This window comes from Miniopterus natalensis, chromosome 12 (assembly GCF_054644295.1).
Source record: "Miniopterus natalensis isolate mMinNat1 chromosome 12, mMinNat1.hap1, whole genome shotgun sequence".
In the NCBI taxonomy this organism is placed as follows: Eukaryota; Metazoa; Chordata; class Mammalia; order Chiroptera; family Miniopteridae; genus Miniopterus; species Miniopterus natalensis.
Genome location: NC_142092.1, coordinates 21,027,130 through 21,032,611, shown reverse-complemented (window position 1 = coordinate 21,032,611; position 5,482 = coordinate 21,027,130). Strand labels below are relative to the sequence as shown.

At 44.8% G+C, this 5,482-nt stretch overlaps 1 pseudogene; it reads left to right on the top strand.

The window, feature by feature from the left end:
- The first annotated feature begins 1,097 nt into the window (after positions 1–1,097).
- On the top strand, positions 1,098–4,792 carry LOC107538376 (rho GTPase-activating protein 20 pseudogene; annotated as a pseudogene).
- The last annotated feature ends 690 nt before the right edge of the window (positions 4,793–5,482 follow it).

Here is a 5,482-nt window from a genome sequence, read left to right as displayed (position 1 = left end):
AGGAGATTAGTGGTTGTCAGGGGGTGGAGCATTGGATGGAGTTGGAGGAAGGGACTGGTAATGTGCACAGTTTTTTTGGTAATGAGGAACCTGTTCAAAAATGACATTATGGTTATGATCACACAACTCTGTAAATATACTAAAAATCATTGAATTCTATAATTTAAATGAGTGAACATTGTGGCATGTTAATTATATCTCAATAAAGTTGTTAAAATTGTTCATTCATTCCTCTCTACATCCCAGAGCTTGAGAGCAAGTGACTTCAAAACAGTTGTCACTGGGCCCCCTTCTTAGTACATATTTGGCTTCACTTTTCCCCAGTCATAATACAAGGTACCCCCCTCTTCTTGAAAGTCTCTCTCTTCTAAGTATTCCTTCATCCCTTCCTCTCTTGTCCAACTTGAACACACAAGAGGACAGCCTCTAAGAGTCCCTGTATTCACCACCTACGACTCATGAGCAGCTGCTGACATTAGTATACTAGTAAACCTGTGCAGAATTAAAAAGAGACTATCTTTCCTGTGTCCGTTCCGTATTTTATATTTTGGCATAATTTTGTTAAGAGTTTTGCAAGTCGTCAACTCAGTCAAGCGCAAGTCTCCCACATGGTTGAAAAGCACCGGGCAGAAACTTGAAAGCAAGGGAAGCCATTAGCTCCAGTTTGGAATACGAGAATCATCTTGAGAGCCTGTCCCCAGTTTAATGCACAAGCCTTAGCGTTTAATTCTCTAAGCCTATAGAAAAGCCAAAACTCTGTTGTTCGTCAGATGTTGCGCATATTTGTATGGGGGTGGGAAATAGAACTATTATTACATAGCCGATCGAGGCAGCAGGAAATGGGATGATAAAGGCAGCGGCCTCTTCCCACACCCTGACAGCATCTGGGAGCGAAGGAGGCGTTGGCTCTTCGGTGGTGTGGGATGCAGCGACACTACTCGAATATATGCCTTAGCTGCTGCAGCAGCCTTTCCTGTTACAAATATCCTGCAGGGGCAGAGAGGTCCTAGTGGTTTAATACCAGAGACTGTGGGTAAAAAGCCAAATGAGGAGCTTGTATGTTGGGTGAGGGAGTTCTTTCTTTCTCTGGCTTCAGCATGAGCCTTCGAGGTATGAGTCTCTAGGGAGGAGGGGCGCAGTGCAGGCCGCGGGCCTCACAGCTCGGGGTGGAAGCCGAAGGTGCACTTGACAGAGTGGAGCATCTGTCAGTGCACGGCCTTCTTTGCGGTGATGGGCTGCTTAGAATTCAGGAAATTCTGCTGAGGATTAGAAATGGAATATATATATATATATATATATATATATATATATATATATATATATATACACAATGTGCTGTCACTAAGGTGCTTTTAAAATTTTTGGTTCGGATGAGGGAATTTCTGCAGATATGAGTTATGAAACTTGATATCTCAGACAAGGATATCCAGCTTTCTGAGTTTTATTAGGTTATTCTTTGTTCTTAATTTAATTCCTTTGTCAGTGGGTCAATGGGGTTTTTTTTGTATTAGATGGGTCTTGGATTTTTTCATTGAATGCTAACCGGTTGACCATCTACTTTTCGTGACTATCTCTGAAGTCTCTTCATATTTCTTCCTTATTATTATTTAAGGTAAAATTTTGACTTTGGTTTAGGAAGAGAAGATCATGCTCCTCAGGATTAAGCTTGGCGGCCACATCTGGTGACATAAAATGCTATGTGGAGAGCTGAATCTGTTGATGTGTGAAATACTTGTAGAAAGTCTCTCAATGTCTTCAGATACGCACTGGCTTGCAGTTTGTCCCAGGTGTTTGCTTTCTGGAAGCTGAAGTACCTACCTTGGGGGGAGGGAGGGAGGCCGTCCAAGCATTAATGATGAAAATGGAGCGTATTCTGAGCTGCCTGCCCTGCGGCTGGGACCTAACAACTCTCAGTTACTCTGCTTGTTATGGGTATTTCATTCACTCCCAAATGGTATTTCTATTGCAGAAAGTGAACTGGAGGAAATATTATGCACAAAAATAGTCTGAAGATGTAGTTTCTGTTGTCGGATTCTTAGTATCCTTTGCCTTTGAGCCCATCTAACTGAGCAGCGTCACATGCACAGCAGTGTGCTTGGTCCCAGAGCAGCCGGACTCCTGGAATGATTGCTCTGGTCCCCACCCACCGCCGCCGCCTCTGGACTTGCTTGCACTCACTTGAGAAACGGCTTCCTTGGTTCCTTCCATCCATCTCTTTCTCAATTCGCCCTCTACTTTCTGTGTTTTTTTTCATGGTCTTTTTTTTGTTGGCCTTTTACTTCTGCCTAGACTTTATTTGTGGTTTTCCAGTTTTACAAATCAAATACGTAGTGCTGACTCCACATGCCTCTCTCTTGCCGTGACTTCTCCCTAGAGGTTCAGACTCATATATACATTCATGTCCCTGTGAGACATATTTACTTGAACTTCAAACCCAGTAGTAGCTCTACACATGAGTTCTCGTCATTAGTATTCATCAGTCGGCTAAAGCCTGAAGCCTAGAAGTCATAGAATTCTCTGCTTCACTCCTATATATCAAATCAGTCTCAGGTCATGTTTATTTTATGTCCTGGTTATTTACTGAGTCCATCCTTCCTTTCAGAGTTCATGGTTCAAGCCTTCATCTTCCACCTGGAAGACTGCAGTAATATTCTAACTGGTATCTTTGTCTGTAATCTTGGTTTTTTTAAGTCAGTCTTCAATGTGTAATCAGATGATTTAAGACTTAATTTAGCTATGATATTCCCCATCTTAAACCTGGTAATGGCTCCCCATCAATGCCAAGATACAGTCTTAAGATTTTCTGGTAAGCCACTTTGGAAAATATTTTGGACATTTCTTTAAAACTAAAATATGCACTTACCACAAGACCCATTTCCTACGGTAAGCGATTCCACTTCTAGGTTTCTACCCTTAAGAAATGAAAACAGATCGAAGGGTGGTTGGCTTATGGCAGATCCCTGCCTTCCTGCTTTACTGAGTGTTGCCCTGGGGGTCTGCTCCTCTGCCTTTTATTGACCAGCCGGCCACATGAAATGAATGACTGGGACACTGCTAACTTATGGAAACTGCTGCAGCTGAGAGATCAGGAACATCTGCCAGCAAAGCAGGAGACTCTAAGGGGACGGCCTGGGAGCTCCTCCTTCCTGACAGGTGTGTCTGTACCAGGGACATCGGGCACCAAGAGGTGAGGACACTGAGCTGGCCACGAGGCTGCAGGAGGAACACCCAGTGGAGCTGCGCCCCCCTGACCTCAGCCGCAGGCAGCCCTGCTCCCCAGCCGGGGGAGGCAAGATCTGGACATTGCGTTTCCTCAGCCCTGCAGGTGCTGGGCCCCTGGGTCTGCTGGAAGTTATCAGGGCTGGTGGTGTCCTGTGGGGCTCAGCCACCCATGATGAAGAAAATGAAAGCACCAGCAGAAAGGAGGAGTGCTCCATCTCTTACCCTTGATAGAGCCCTACAAAAAATGGCCCGTTACCCGGGAGAGGCCTTCTGCTAGTGTGGACACATGTGGGTTTCTGTCATCGATCGTGGTGGCCTCTAATAGAAATGCTAAGAAGAAAAGCTTGTTTGGTAATGAAGGAAACTGTGAAGCTTCTCCCTAAATCCAAGCCAGTGGCCATTTCTGGGCCATCCTGCAGTCACATGTCCTCACATGATCATCCAGGAACCAGCCCTTTGATTCAGACACATCAGGACACGCTCTTCCACACACAACTGATGCCCTTGAGAGTTCAAAGAGGCAGCAGCCCTGCCCAGAGCCCAACGCTGATGACCAGCCTGCAGACTCAGCTATCTCAGGAGGATATTTTCAAAGAAACAAAACAAAACTGACTATGGAGCTGGTCGCTTGCATGGAGGGGAGGACCATCTAGAACAACACAAGTCTTTGCAAATGGAATGGCAAAAGCGTATTAATCAGAGTTTAGTCCTGGGGCTCAAGGTGGGCAAAGCAAAACACTAAGAAGATTCTACCCTCAAGATTAAATGTTTGCGTGTCCTCCCCAGGCACTTCCCCATCTGGCTCATCAGTGAGCTCCCAAGACGGTGCTTTTTCTCAGATTGCTGAACATTCTGTGTTTACACCCACTGAAACTTCCTCTCCCTTCGATTACACTTTTCAGGCTCCAAGCAAGCAGGGAGAACTTCCTTCTGACTTTTTCAGTTTCAATCTCATTTCTGGAGTGCCTGGTACCTCCTCTGGGCAGACCAGCAGCTACCTGGCTTATACAAAAAAAAAAAAAAAAAATTAAAAAAATGACACTGTAGAGTGTCATTCACAAATGCATTCTGTAACTTTTCACCCCCAGCACAAGGTTGAGAAATGGTTTGGCCAGTTTGAAAAGCTGGTTCCTCAAAAAGAAAGCAAAGGGATCAGATCAGAGGAAAATAAAATAGCTTCTCTAAAAGAATGCATGGAGCCACCTCCCCATGCTTCTGGGGTTTCAGAAGCCACCTCACTGCAAGAGATACAGAAAGACGTGCCCCTGAGGGCAACGGAAGGAGTTGGAGCTGTGCAGACAGCCCAGTGGTATAGCTCATACCCCAGCCAAGACTCAGAAAAACACGGTAGCTCTCCCTTCAGCCTAGTGGGAGACAGCCTCAAGCTTTGTCACATGAGGGAGGAAAGACTGGCGGGCAGTGCTCTCCTGGCCCTCCGCCTTGTGCCATCCTCACTCAGCTCTTTGATTGTGGATCAGGTGCCCAGCCCAGACTCAGGGCTGCAGTAGTTGGTGATGTTCGGAACACACGTCCAACCAGAGACGTTCCACCACGAGAATCTGATGTCTAGAAGAACAGAAACTGGGCTGCTAATGACATCGAGACAATAATTAATGACATTTTTTGTATAAAATACCTGGGATGGGGAGCATAAAGATAATCATTGCTAATACTTAGGACAATAAAATGATTCTCTTTATTGAGACCTAAGTGTTTGGGAGGCTGTTCCTTATTAGAGCATGGGATTGGCCCTGTCCTGTGATTGTAGGGATACTAACAGAGACAGAAGGCATCTTGGCTGTCAGGCCTTCTTTCCAATCACTGGATTTGGATTTCCTCACCTCCAGAAAGTTTTGCATATATTTGTTCCAAATGATTCGTGGTTTACAGATAGTTTAAGTTTATTTCATGTCCGTGGACATTTCTTCTCTCTCACCTTAAAGGTTACACTGGTACGTCTCCTGGCAACTGGTATGAAGGGATACAGTCAGGAGTGGATATGCATCTTCCTTCATTTTAACTTACAAGAAGTTGGTTAGAACCCATCGGGTCTCTTAAGTCCACTATCAGATGGACCTTTCCCCACAAACTAGCTTATTCCAAATTAGTTTTCTGAGCCACCAGGAAACTTTTGTGTCAAATGTTCTTTCCCTGTTGTCCTAAATGTTGCATTTTTTCAGTTCTAGGGAAAAAAGCGATGTTTTCTGTAAGATATAAGAAGTTTTTTCAGTATTAGCTATTGGTGCTATCTACTCTAGGG